Raw genomic sequence first — 14,838 nt, forward strand, 5'->3', positions numbered from 1 at the left:
GGAAGGAGTTGGGAACCCAAAGCGACGCAGGCAACTCCAGTTTGTAAGATACGTTGTTAAGACGTTTGAGAATCTTGAAAGGCCCAATGTAGCACGGTCCCAGCTTGTAAGAAGGGAGCTTTAGCCTAATGTACTTGGCCGACAGTCAAACTTGTTGACCTGGGAGGTAGGTTGGAGCATCCAAGCGTCTTTTGTCAGCGTGCCTCTTCATGCGCTCCCCAGACTTCCGGAGGGCCTCCTTAGTTTCGGACCAGATCCTAGAGAACTCTTGGGTCAGGGAATCGGCTGCAGGCACACCGGAGGAACCGGACAAAGGTAGAGGGACACCAGTGTGCATGCCAAAGACCACGAAAAATGGAGACTTGGCTGATGACTCGCTGGGATGGTTTTTGTAGAATTCTGCCCAGGGAAGTAGATGGACCCAGTTGTCTTGATGAGCGTTAGAGAACTGCTGTAAGTAAGACGCTAGTACCTGATTAACGCGTTCAACCTGACCATGGGACTGGGGATGGTACGCAGATGAAAAGTCCAGTCTTATCTCCAGAAGTTTACACAAGGTCCTCCAAAATCGAGAGGTGAACTGTACACCTCGATCGGAAACAATATGCTGTGGAAAGCCGTGGATGCGGAAGATGTGCTGGATAAAAATCTTCGCCAACTCTGGAGCGGAGGGCAGCGCAGGTAGAGGAACAAAATGGGCCATCTTGGAGAAGCGGTCGACCGCTACCAGGATAGTCGTAGATCCGGAAGATTTAGGCAGATCCGTGATGAAATCCAAACCTATATGTTGCCATGGAACCGAGGGAATCGGGAGAGGAAGCAGAAGGCCGGCGGGTGGTCGCCTAGGAATCTTGACCTTGGCGCAAGAGGGACAGGAGGCCGTGAAGTCTGTCACATCCTGGCGGAGTGAGGGCCACCAATAAAAACGAGTGATGAGCTCAAATGTCTTCTTGACTCCGACATGTCCGGAAATTTTAGAGGAATGTCCCCAATGCAGTACCCTTTTTCTTCCTGAGTCAGGGACGTAGGTCTTGCCGGGAGGAGGAGTAATCAGTCTCACCGGGGCCACGGGGATGATCTTAGCGGGATCGATAATGTGAGTTGGTTCCTCCATCAGATCAGGGGACTGCAGAGACCGGGACAATGCGTCCGCCTTGATGTTCTTTGGCCCGGGACGGAAACGCAATTCAAAATCGAACCGACCAAAGAAGAGGGACCATCTGGCCTGCCGAGGGTTAAGTCTCTGGGCTGACTGGAGATATGCAAGGTTTTTGTGGTCGGTAAAGATGGTAAACGGATGGACCGACCCTTCAAGAAGGTAACGCCACTCCTCCAGTGCCAACTTTATGGCCAACAGCTCGCGATCCCCGATGGCGTAGTTACACTCAGCCGGCGAGAAGGCCTTTGAAAAGAACCCGCAGGTAATCAGTCGGCCGGACGAGGACCTCTGTGAGAGCACTGCACCTGCTCCGATGGAAGAGGCGTCTACCTCCAGGATGAATGGCTTATTAGCCTCGGGTCGTTGTAGGACAGGCGCAGTCGCGAAGGCTTGCTTCAGGCAGGAAAAGGCCTCTTCAGCCTCCGGGGGCCAGGACGAGGAGTTGACGCTCTTGCGAGTGAGGCTGGAGATGGGTTTGATGATGGACGAAAAATGTGGCACAAATTGAAGGTAATAGTTGGCGAAGCCGAGGAACCTTTGAATCGCCTTGACCCCCACTGGGCGGGGCCATTGAAGAATAGCCGACAGTTTCTCAGGATCCATCTTCAGCCCAGAATCTGAAACGATGTAGCCCAAGAAAGGCAAGGAAGACTGCTCACAGAGACACTTCTCAAGCTTCGCGTAGAGGCGATTCTCCCGCAGACGTTGTAGGACCAGACGAACACTCCTCCTATGGGACGCCAGATCCAGGGAAAAAATAAGGATGTCGTCCAGATACACCACCACGCAGGAGTATAACAAGTCTTGGAAGATATCATTGACGAACTCCTGAAAGACCGCGGGAGCGTTGCAGAGACCGAAGGGCATAACCAGGTATTCGTAATGCCCGTCCCGGGTGTTAAAGGTGGTCTTCCATTCGTCACCAGGGCGAATGCGGATGAGGTTGTAAGCCCCACGTAGATCCAACTTCGAGAAGATGCGGGCTCCCCGCAACCGGTCAAAGAGTTCAGGAATGAGAGGCAACGGATACTTGTTCTTCACAGTAATGTCGTTCAGGCCCCGGAAATCAATACAAGGATGGAGAGAACCGTCCTTCTTCTTTACAAAGAAAAACCCGGCTCCGGCCGGGGAGGAAGATTTCCGTATGAACCCTCGAGCTAAATTCTCACGAATATACTCGGACATGGCCGTAGTCTCTGCAGGGGACAAGGGATAAATTCGCCCTCGGGGCGGAGTGGTCCCGGGTCGCAGGTCAATAGGGCAGTCATACGGGCGATGCGGGGGAAGAACCTCTGCCTCCTTCTTATCAAATACGTCAGAGAATGCCCAGTATGCGGCTGGTAGAGCCTCGGGACCCGAGGAGGCTGGTGGGGGTTTGGCCGGGCGGATAGACCCCAGGCACTTCTCTTGGCAGGGATGCCCCCAGCGGAGGACCTCACCGGAACGCCAATCCAAGACAGGTTCATGTGTCCTAAGCCAAGGAAGACCTAGCAGCACAGCATGGGAAAGGTTGGGAAGGACGTAGAAAGCGATCCGCTCCTGTGCAAGGCCCCAATTTGCAGACACACCTCCTCCGTTACCAGGAACACAGATTCTCGTAGGGGTCTTCCATCTACTGAGGCGATGACACGTGGAGTCTTCAGGGAGATCACGGGAATCTGATACTTCTTCAGCTCCTTCAACCTAATGAAGTTCCCTGCCGCGCCCGAGTCCTCATAGGCCACCTCTGAACCACGTCTCTGACCCAAAACCAACTGAACCGAAAGGGTAAGGGGGTGAGAGGAGTGAGACACACCTAGATCGGCCTCTCTTACCTGCTCTAGGTGGAGGAGTTTCCCGGTCTCTCAGGACAGGAGCGTAGGAAGTGAGATGCGCTGCCGCAATACAGGCACAAACCCTCCATCAGTCTCTCCTTACGGCGCTGTTCTGCCAACTTGACCTGATCCACCTGCATTGGCTCTGGCGCCGGACTGGAGGATGCCCCAGGGGGACGTGGGCTGGACGGCCTGTGAAAAGAAGCAGATGGTCTAAGTGGTCTCCTATCCCTAGCAGTCTCCCTAGCGCGTTCCTGGAACCGAAGGTCGATGCGTGTGGCCAACGAAATTAAATCCTCCAAGGAGGTTGGGGTGTCTCGCCCTGCCAGCTCATCTTTAATTTTGCCAGAGAGACCACGCCAGAAGGCCCCAACCAAAGCCTCGTTATTCCACCCCACCTCAGAGGCCAAGGTATGGAACCGGATGGCGTATTGTCCGACCGTAAGAGTGCCCTGGGTGAGGCAAAAAAGAGACTCCGTGGTGGAAGCCAACCGTCCGGTCTCGTCAAAGACCCTACGGAAAGTGTCAGTGAAGGTCTGGAGACTGGAGACTACGGGATCGTCCCGCTCCCACAGGGGATTTACCCAGGAGCGTGCCTCTCCCTCCAAATGGGAGACAATGAAGGCAACTTTGGCCCGGTCGGTGGGGTACTGTTGGGGCAAGAGTTCGAAGTGCAACCTGCACTGATTCAAGAAGCCTCTGCACAACTTGGGGTCGCCGCCATACCGAGGCGGTCTACCAAGCCTGGGAAGCGGAGAGGGTCCGGGATCAGAACTGCGGGACGAATCGCGTCCGGCAGCCGACTGAAGGGAAAGCAGCCGATAAGCGACCGAAGCCATGTACGAAAGAATATGGGATTGGGTGTCCCGTTATTGAACCAGCTCCTGCTGGAGGCTGGCCAGTTGGGAGGCGTTACCAGGGTCAGCGGCCTGCAAGGCCGACAAGCGGGAATCCATGGTCTTCATGAAAGACATAATACGGGTCTGGTTCTCCCTTAGGAACACCAACTCCTTTTGGGCAGCGGCCCCGGCGGGGTCCATGGCCTGACTATACTGTTACGCTGCGGACGCAGGTGACGAGAGTGGACCCACTGGGCCGTGACGCCGAGCCCTCCCCGAGCGAGCGCACCAAGTGGACCGACCCCTCTACAGGGACCATTAGGGAACAGACTCGGGAAGTTCTAGCGCCACGGCAGCCAGGACCAGGGGTCGGCTCAGGAGGGTGAACAGATGATGAGGAACAGAGGAAGATCCGGAGAGGAACCAGGATGACCAGGGTCCAGAGGCTGAGGGAGAAGGACGGAGGAGGATGGCGGGGGTCCAGGAAGAGGCAAACTGAAAAGGGAAGGAGACCCAGGGGTTAGCAGGAGGCACGGACCGGAGAGTCAGAGGAACACTGGGGACACAGGCGGAAGACACAGGGGTTAGCAGGAGGCACAAGACACAAGGGGTTAACTAGCGCGCAGCTTGCAAGGGACTAGCAGCAGGGAGCGCGGCCTAGACAACCGAGAGGTAACTCAATAGTCAGGCGCCTCCACTAAGGGAGGGCGGCCTGAAATACCTGGTGGTGGCCTCTGATAGGTCGGGAGGCCGGTCCGGGTCAGGTCACGCCAGACAGGTGGCTGACGGCAGAGGCGTGCGGCTTATCCCTCCGGCGCGTGCGCAGAGGCACAGTGCGCGCGGCTGAGGGAAGTGGAGGAGAGCGTTGGGACGCCGGACGCCGGAAAGCAAGGGGAGCGGAGGCGCGCGTCCAGGACGCGTCAGAGGAGCGAGTCGGTCCTGAAGCGGGAACGGTGAGTATGGCAGCGGGAGCGGCGAAACGGGGAGCGGTGCTAACACTTCTACAATGTGACAGCCCTTTAGATATTTGTAGACAGCTATTAAGTCTCCTCTCAGTCTTCTCTTTTGCAAGATAAACATTCCCAAATCCTGCAACCTTTCCTCATAAGACAGGGTTTGCAGACCGGTCACCATTCTGGTCGCTCTTTTCTGAACTTGCTCCAGTTTGTTGATGGCTTTTCCTCTAAACCCAGCAGTTCTGAGGAAGATACCAGAAGATCAGGCCACAGTCATCATCATACTACCATTTTGACCCAAAAGGAGCTGGTTTCCCCTCCTCAAGAGGATGCCATAGACGACCCTATCCTCCTCACGGAAAGACACGATCTATTGTCTCAGGGACCAGTATACCATCCCAGAGTGAAACTCCTACAACTGTCTGCCTGGATCCTGAGCGGATTCTGAGGGCGAGAGGTCTCTCAGATGCAGTCATAACAACTATTCGGAGTAGTAGGAAACCAGTGACTTCGGCCATATATACAAAAATTTGGAAGAGATTTTGTTCCCAATATCCCAAAGCAATGCTTCCGAATCCTGACATTCCCAGAATCTTAGAATTTCTACAAGCAGGCTTTGAAAAGGGCCTAAGGCCTAGGACTCTTAAAGTGCAGATCTCGGCTTTGAGTGTCTTCACGGACTGTTCACTGGCATCCCATCCTTGGATTGAATGATTTATAAAAGCCACAGGCAGATAAAGGCCCACTGTTAGAGCCTATGTTCCACCATGGGATCTGAACATTGTCCTGAACGGCCTATGTAAACCGCCTGCTGAACTGTTTGAAACCACAGACAAAATCTTTCTCCCTTAAGACGACATTCCTAGTGGCCATAACTACAGCCAGACGGATTGGGGAGATACAGGCGTTCTCCATAAAAAGTCCATACCTGAAAATTCTAGAGGACTGCATTATTCTTAGATTGGACCCAGCTTTTCTTTCAAAGGTAGTGACCCCTTTTCACATGAATCGGGAAGTAGTTTTGCCTTTTTGTCAAAATCATAAAAATGACTGAGCGGTCCTTTCACTCCCTAGACTTCAGAAGGATAGTCCTCCGGTACTTGGAGGCCACAAAAGACTGACAATTAGATTCTAATCTGTTCGTGCAATTTTGGGGAAGAATAAGGGAAAAAAGGTGTCAAAAGCTACATTGGCGCGATGGGTCAGATCAGTAATAAGCCTGACCTGTGCATCTGAAGGCAAGTATTCCCCGGTGAGTGTTAGAGCCCACTCCACAAGAGCGGTAGCTACATCGTGGGAAGAGCAAGCAGGGGCTTCAATAGATCAGATCTGCAAGGCCGAAACCTGGACAAATCTGAGGACCTTTTGCAGACACTATAAATTGGATGTGTTAGCAGGCCAAAAGCTGGCCTTCGGGAGTAAGATCCTCCAGGCAGTAGTCCCACCCTAAATGTATTCTCTGGCATTCTCCTGATGGTGCTGTCAGGAGGGACGTCCTGGAAAGTAGGCATTACACCTACCGGTAATAGGTTTTCCAGGAGTCCATCATGACAGCACCAATTACATTCCCTCCATTAAAAATTCCTGTCTGATATGTGATAACGTATGTAGAAGGAATGTGAAATAAAATCAAGTTACATCCATCCTGGTGTGATACTTGGAAAATCACTGAGAGGGTGGTGGAGAAGGGGACTTTTAACCTCTTGTGTGTTAATGTCCCTATCAAGGATAAGAAGGAGAACCTCCTGATGGTGCTGTCATGATGGACTCCTGGAGAACCTATTACCGGTAGGTCTAATGCCTACTTTATTCTATAAACTACTGACATGTCTCCGAATTTCCAAGCAATACATTTTGTATTTATTTTCAGAAAATGAGAAATGGTCAATAACAAAAAAATGCAGAGTGCTTGGAGACCTCAAATAATGCTAAGAAAACAAGGTCATAATCATTTAGAAACAACAATACTAATGTTTTAACTCAGGAAGAGTTCAGAAATCAATGTTTTGTGGAATAACCATGATTGTTAATCACAGCTTTCATGCGTCTTGACTGGTGGAAAGCAGCCATCACACTGCTTTTAGGTGACCTTATGCCGTTCCTGGTACAAAAATGTAAGCAGTTCTTCGTTTGATGGCTTGTTACTATCCATCTTCCTCTTGATTACATTTCAGAGGTTTTCAATAGAGTTCATTTCTGGAAATTGGGCTGGCCATGACAGGGATTTGATTGACCGAGCTGTGTGGCATGGTGCATTGTCCTGCTGGAAAAACCAGTCCTCATAGTTGGGGAACATTGCCTGAGCAGAAGGAATCAACTGTTTTTCCAGGATAACCTTGTATGCGACTTGATTCATACGTCGTTCGCAAAGATTAACCTGCCCAATTCCAGCCTTGCTGAAGCATCCCCAGATCATCACCGATCCTCCACCAAATTTCACAGTGGGTACAAGACACTGTGGCTTGTACGCCTCTCCAGGTCTCTGTCTAACCATTAGATGACCAGGTGTTGGGCAAAGCTGAAAATTACACTCATCAGAGAAGACTACCTTACTCCAGTCCTCTATGGTCCAATCCTTATGGTTTTTAGCAAACTTCAGCCTGGCTCTCCTTCGCTTCTCATTGATGAAAGGCTTTTTTCTACCTTTACATGAGTTGAGCCCTGCCTCTAGGAGCCTGTTACGAACTGGTCTTGCTGTGCACTTCACCCCAGCTGCCATTCCTTTTGTAGGTCACTTGATGTCATCCTGCGGTTGCTGAGTGACATTCGAATAAGATGACAGTCATCCCAGTCAGTGAAGAGTCGTTTTCTCTCTCTGCCGGTCTGTAGCTTTGTCCCCAATGTCTGCAGCTTGACCTTGTTGTAATGGACTACCGTGTTAGAAATTTTAAGGATGGAGGCAACATGACGCTCACTGTATCCCTCTGCTAGTGAAGCCAGAATTGAGCCCTTCTTTTCCTCACTCAAGACTTTTCTTTTCAACTCCTTTGGCATGGTTAAAAGTTATTTTTTCATTCCTATTACTTTTGGGATATTACTAGCACTTAGAATCATAGAATGGTAGAGTTGGAAGGGACCTCCTGGTCCAACCCCCTGCTCAAAGCAGGATTTGTTTTGCCATCCAGCTTGTCCTATTGTAAGAGGATTGTGAACTCCACAGCAGGGTTTTATACTTTCCTTCGTTATATAAGATTTGGTTCAGGTGATCACCTAATCAGAAGCACAGTAAGTAGAATGAGGTGTCCTCTGGTTGGAATTCAGCTGACACTGGGATGGAATGGCTGTCAGACACGGAGACAAGATGATCTTTTAAAACTGTGCAGTGGTCTCTTATTTTTTGCCACAGCTGTATGTAGACATCAAGATAGAAATGTTTTTGTTTTTTTTAAAAATCCAAAATAAATTGAATAACATATCATTTTTCGCACAATTTTTGCTGTTTTTTTTTAAGACACGAAAAAAATGAAATCTGCAGCTACAGTGTAAATCAGCATAAGAAAAATATAATTAACGTAAGGATCCGACTATTACTAAGGTGTCAGCTGTTAATAACGGCATTGGTGACAATGCCCCGTACAGACCCCGCTCCCCCCCCCTACAGACCGCTCTCCCCCCCCGTACAGACCCCGCTCCCCCCCCCTACAGACCGCTCTCCCCCCCCCCCTACAGACCCCGCTCCCCCCCCCCACAGACCCCGCTCCCCCCCCCCCACAGACCCCGCTCCCCCCCCCCTACAGACCGCTCTCCCCTACAGACCGCTCTCCCCCCCCCGTACAGACCCCGCTCCCCCCCCCCTACAGACCGCTCTCCCCCCCCCTACAGACCCCGCTCCCCCCCCCCACAGACCCCGCTCCCCCCCCCCTACAGACCGCTCTCCCCTACAGACCGCTCTCCCCCCCCGTACAGACCCCGCTCCCCCCCCTACAGACCGCTCTCCCCCCCCCGTACAGACCCCGCTCCCCCCCCCCTACAGACCGCTCTCCCCCCCCCACAGACCCCGCTCCCCCCCCCCACAGACCCCGCTCCCCTACAGACCGCTCTCCCCCCCCCCGTACAGACCCCGCTCCCCCCCCCCTACAGACCGCTCTCCCCCCCCGTACAGACCACTCTCCCCCCCCCTACAGACCCCGCTCCCCCCCCCGTACAGACCCCGCTCCCCCCCCCCCCACGGACCCCGCTCCCCCCCCCCACAGACCCCGATCCCCCCCGTACAGACCCCGTACTGACCCCGCTCCCCCCCCCCCCGTACTGACCCCGCTCCCCCCCCCCGTACTGACCCCGCTCCCCCCCCCCCCCGTACTGACCCCGCTCCCCCCCCCGTACAGACCCCGCTCCTCCCCGTACTGACCCCGCTCCCCCCCGTACAGACCCCGCTCCCCCCGTACAGACCCCGCTCCCCCCCCCCCCCCGTACTGACCCCGCTCCCCCCCCCCGTACAGACCCCGCTCCCCCCCCCCCGTACAGACCCCGCTCCCCCCCCCCGTACAGACCCCGCTCCCCCCCCCCGTACAGACCCCGCTCCTCCCCGTACTGACCCCGCTCCCCCCCGTACAGACCCCGCTCCCCCCCGTACAGACCCCGCTCCCCCCCCGTACAGACCCCGCTCCCCCCCGTACAGACCCCGCTCCCCCCCGTACAGACCCCGCTCCCCCCCCGTACAGACCCCGCTCCCCCCCCGTACAGACCCCGCTCCCCCCCCGTACAGACCCCGCTCCCCCCCCGTACAGACCCCGCTCCCCCCCCGTACAGACCCCGCTCCTCCCCCGTACAGACCCCGCTCCTCCCCCGTACAGACCCCGCTCCTCCCCCGTACAGACCCCGCTCCTCCCCGTACAGACCCCGCTCCCCCCCGTACAGACCCCGCTCCCCCCCGTACAGACCCCGCTCCTCCCCGTACAGACCCCGCTCCTCCCCGCTCCTGGCTGTGTGACTCCCTCCCACCATCACTCCGCGGATCCGCCCTTTACTCCTGTCACATGCGGCTGCAGGCAAGAAGTGCGGACCGCGAACTACAACTCCCACAATGCACTGCAGCACAGCAGGCACGTGAGTAGCCAATGCGCCGCCGACGCTGACAACTTTCCCCGAGTCCCGGACCTCAGCCTGGCAGGTAACAGCACAGTGTCGGCAACACCCGGTATGTCCCCAGCCCCATGTGTAGCGCTGTTACATAGTGTCGCCCCCTGCTGGCAGCTCAGGAGCCAGAACAGCTGGGTGCCCCATAGTGCATGGTGACTGACGGCTCCTCCGCGCTCACTGACCGGTGACTGACGGCTCCTCCGCGCTCACTGACCGGTGACTGACGGCTCCTCCGCGCTCACTGACCGGTGACTGACGGCTCCTCCGCGCTCACTGACCGGTGACTGACGGCTCCTCCGCGCTCACTGACCGGTGACTGACGGCTCCTCCGCGCTCACTGACCGGTGACTGACGGCTCCTCCGCGCTCGCTGACCGGTGACTGACGGCTCCTCCGCGCTCGCTGACCGGTGACTGACGGCTCCTCCGCGCTCGCTGACCGGTGACTGACGGCTCCTCCGCGCTCGCTGACCGGTGACTGACGGCTCCTCCGCGCTCGCTGACCGGTGACTGACGGCTCCTCCGCGCTCGCTGACCGGTGACTGACGGCTCCTCCGCGCTCGCTGACCGGTGACTGACGGCTCCTCCGCGCTCGCTGACCGGTGACTGACGGCTCCTCCGCGCTCGCTGACCGGTGACTGACGGCTCCTCCGCGCTCGCTGACCGGTGACTGACGGCTCCTCCGCGCTCGCTGACCGGTGACTGACGGCTCCTCCGCGCTCGCTGACCGGTGACTGACGGCTCCTCCGCGCTCCCTGGCCGGTGACTGACGGCTCCTCCGCGCTCGCTGACCGGTGACTGACGGCTCCTCCGCGCTCGCTGACCGGTGACTGACGGCTCCTCCGCGCTCGCTGACCGGTGACTGACGGCTCCTCCGCGCTCGCTGACCGGTGACTGACGGCTCCTCCGCGCTCCCTGGCCGGTGACTGGCGGCTCCTCCGCGCTCGCTGGCCGGTGACTGACGGCTCCTCCGCGCTCGCTGGCCGGTGACTGGCGGCTCCTCCGCGCTCGCTGGCCGGTGACTGGCGGCTCCTCCGCGCTCGCTGGCCGGTGACTGGCGGCTCCTCCGCGCTCGCTGGCCGGTGACTGGCGGCTCCTCCGCGCTCGCTGGCCGGTGACTGACGGCTCCTCCGCGCTCGCTGGCCGGTGACTGACGGCTCCTCCGCGCTCGCTGGCCGGTGACTGGCGGCTCCTCCGCGCTCGCTGACCGGTGACTGGCGGCTCCTCCGCGCTCGCTGACCGGTGACTGGCGGCTCCTCCGCGCTCGCTGACCGGTGACTGGCGGCTCCTCCGCGCTCGCTGACCGGTCACTGACGACTCTTTATACTTCACTGTAACAAACCAGGAACATTTCATTCACTGACAGGAAGCAGAGATCTTGGCAGCAGTGAAATCCGTCAGCAGAAGTTTCCTGATCTACTGGTGAAGTCAATGCCAGGAATCCCGGGGACAAGGGAGAATAATGGAGGAATCTGCTGAGTGAGCAAAACGCCGGAGCAAGGGACGGACACTGTAAGTACAAGTATACAGCACATACACTGCTGACCCTGTGTTATACCCCGGAGCTGCGCTCACTGTATATACGCTGCTGACCCTGTGTTATACCCCGGAGCTGCACTCACTGTACATACACTGCTGACCCTGTATTATACACCGGAGCTGCGCTCACTGTACGTATACTGCTGACCCTGTGTTATACCCCAGTGTGATGGTGTGATATGTTATGTGGATATCATTTTTTTTGTATATACCTATTTGTAACAATTCCAGTTATTTTCATAGTGTTTTTCTTATTACGTTGTAAGCCTACAGCCTCACTGTATCTGTCTCTTGATGACCCCCTGTAGTGCATTAATCCCTAAGGCCCTTTGCTCTCCTCTGGGAGGCCTGGAAACCGCCCCAACTGGTTTGACTACCCCTGGACAAGGAAGGGGGTGGGGGAGAACAGCAGCTGGACAAGTCAGTTCAGGTCTGGACAGGATCGTTCAGAGAGAGAAGGACCCATTTTTATCCTCTGGTGCTAGAGTGTTTTGGAATCTCGTTTCCCTGGACATTTTATCCTGATACTGGACTGCATTCTTATTCTGGACTATCTTATCCTTTGTGTGGTGGACTGAATATGGACCTTTTCGTATTTTTGTCTGAATAAAGGTCTTGGAATTGTTCACTCTTCGCTTGCTCTGTTGATTGTGTGATACCAGAGAAGGACCCTGTGACAACTGATGGCAGCAGTGGGATCAACAGAGCGTCACCCTATGGAGAACCACCCACAGAGTGAGTACAGAAATTGGACTGTATGCAGTTTACAGGAGAGAGCCAGAGACCAGGGCCTGGACTACCAGGGACTGACTAATGAGGGCTTAATCGATCTACTGGTGGGCGCTAGCGCGGCCACCTCCTCCCAGATGTCTGAAGGACGAGCACTGGAGACAGGGATCCCCATCCAGAAAAGCCAGTGGTTGGTGTGGTATGAAGAAGTGATGGCGGTTCTGGGCCCCGGCGTCTCTCAGGAGTACAAGGAGGAGGCTGCCCGCCGGGCACATCAGAGACAGGAAGCAATGGAGCTTGAAAAAGGGAGTAACGCAATGTGGAGTGTAACCCCAACAATCCGGGAGCCTGTACGGATCACCCGGACAGAGTTTAAGCTATTTGATGAGGCCTCTGGAGATGTGGAGGGGTTCTTCAAAGACTTTGAGCAGCAGTGTGCTGTGATGGAGGTGCCGCACTCTAGCTGGATGCGTTTGTTAGTGGGGCTCCTGAACGGAAGCATGGCGGAGGCTTACCGAACCATTGATGCACTGCGGAATCGGGATTATAACATTGTAAAGTGGACTATCCTGGATTACCATGCTATCACCCCAGACTCATATAGGGCCAAGTTCCGAGACCTCACATGCACCACGGGGGGATCGTTTAAGATGTATGCACATAAGATGTCCCAGGCATGTGTCGGAGATGGCTGGAAGCAGAAAACGCCTTTACTGTGGAAGATGTTATACAGGCGTTCCTTATAGAACAATTTCTTGCCAAGTGCCCTGCAGAGGTACGGGAATGGGTCCGGGAGCGCACGCCGTGTACTGTGGATAGAGCTGCAGCCCTGGCCGATGAAGCCCTTACTATCCGGCCGCAATGGAGGAGGCTTCTGGACAATGAACCACGGCCTGCTCCCACGCCCCGTCCCCTCCAATTATATCTGCCCTTCCACCTAGTCGCAAGCCGATGACAATCACGCCTCACAATCCTAGGCCCCAACAGTTCCGAGTCCGACCACGACCTGGGGGTATCACAGAGAGGAGGTGTTATGGGTGTGGGCAACCTGGACATTTGCAGTCTGGCTGACCCTCCAAGATTCGGAGGGAGCCCCACGCAGCCCCACCTCGTCCAGTGCATCTTGTACACTCCACCCCACCTGAGGAAGAGCTACCACCACCCCCACCAGAGTGGACCACCGACCACGGCACCATAGATACCCCTCCTGGATTGTACGGACTCCGGCCTCTGTCCTTTAGCTACTTAGAGCAACGGCAACGCCACCTGCAGGATGTCTTTATTGATGGATACTGTTGGGAGTTCATTTTCCCCTTCAATACTGAGACCCGAGGAACTCCCTCTTCTGGTAAAGAAAGGTAGTGAGCCTGATTATCAAACACCTGAGGCTGATGATGATGACTGGCTGAGTGGAGTTACTGACTGGATATAAGGCTGCCGACGCCCTTCTGCCCTGCGGGTGATTTCTCTGTGGGATCCTTGGAGACCAGTCTGAATTCCTGCTCCTCTAAAGCTAAGTTTGCTGCTCGGCTTTTTGCATTTGCGCTTTGACTTTGTTTGCTTTGTTTTTCTGGATTTCTGCCATTCCCTGCTGGGGTGTGCTGAATTCCTTTAGCTCTGTCTTCTGTAAATACCTGAGTGCTGATTTAGTTTTTGAAGCCTAGCTGCTTCAGGGTCTTTTTCATATCAGCTTGTTGGCTTATGTCTTTGATAGGGTTTTGGCAGATTGCAGACATCAGCCTTCCTGTCCTTTCCTATCTAGGTAGTTTTGGCCCCATCTTTGCTCAGTCTATCTTTCTGTCTGTGTTAGTGTTTTCATCTTGCTTCACCGTCGTTATATGTTGGGGGCTGCCTATGGCTTTGGGGTCTGCTCTGGGGCAGTTTAGATTTCCCCTTTCTTTCTTTAGGCCTATTTAATTCTCCGGCTGTGTTCGAGGGGTCTAGGGCATCGTAGGAACCCCCCACGGCTACTGCTAGTTGTGTTGATAGGTTCAGGGATCTGCAATCTGATAGTTGCCAACTTCTCTGGTTTTCTGGACTTGGCTTGTATTTCTGTTTTTGCCTCCTACGGTGACTCAATCATAACAGGATACAAAGTGTCAGGATTTAGAGACACGGGGGCATTCTTGACTATCGCTGACCCCCGTGTGGTTCGACCCGAGGCAATTTACCAGGGTCCGGGAATTCCCATTGACCTGGCGGGGGGTGCCCGCAAATATATACAGCGAGCTTCTGTGCGTTTGGATTATGGTTGTGGAGAAAAACTGTGTTGTATTGGAGTTATGGGAGGACTTCCTGCAGATATCCTCCTTGGGAACGACATTGGGGAGTTACAGTGCCAATTTGTGGGAGCAGTCTCCCGACTACAGGCCCTTCAAGCACTACGTCATCCGGACCCCACCGGGGAGCAACCACCATGACCTGCATCAGAGTCGGTAAGCAATACATTCGCTGCTACTACATTGGGAGAGTCTTGGGACAGAGAGGAGTTTAGGAGAGAAATAGAGGGTGACACTACCTTAGCAGCCCTTAGGCGAAAGGCAGAAACTGGGCACATGGGAGATAATGGGGATGGCTTCACTCGAGAAAACGGACTTTATTATCGTGTAACAAAGGGCAGTGACCAGGGAAACCCTGACGCAACGACCAGGCAACTCATTGTCCCTCAGAAGTACAGGTGTTATGAATGAGTCACCGAAGGAGGAAAAAACAAAAATACAAGCTA

The 14,838-nt window shown here is 54.9% G+C and overlaps 1 protein-coding gene across 3 annotated transcripts in view; it reads left to right on the forward strand.

Moving 5' to 3' along the window:
- The first annotated feature begins 9,653 nt into the window (after window positions 1-9,653).
- LOC141054330 (uncharacterized) overlaps window positions 9,654-14,838 on the forward strand; it is a 35,343-nt gene continuing 30,158 nt past the window's right edge. Inside the window, exons 1-2 of one of the 3 annotated variants that reach the window (XM_073551639.1) lie at window positions 9,654-9,878; window positions 11,212-11,357. The gene's annotated coding sequence lies outside the window, so the exon portion shown is untranslated. Of the gene's footprint in view, window positions 9,906-11,211; window positions 11,358-14,838 lie in introns of all 3 variants that reach the window. The other 2 variants (XM_073551640.1, XM_073551641.1) reach the window with 2 other exon arrangements.

The sequence above is a fragment of the Dendrobates tinctorius genome, unplaced genomic scaffold (assembly GCF_039654945.1).
Source record: "Dendrobates tinctorius isolate UK_male_01 unplaced genomic scaffold, ASM3965494v1 ptg000178l, whole genome shotgun sequence".
NCBI classification, from domain to species: domain Eukaryota; kingdom Metazoa; phylum Chordata; class Amphibia; order Anura; family Dendrobatidae; genus Dendrobates; species Dendrobates tinctorius.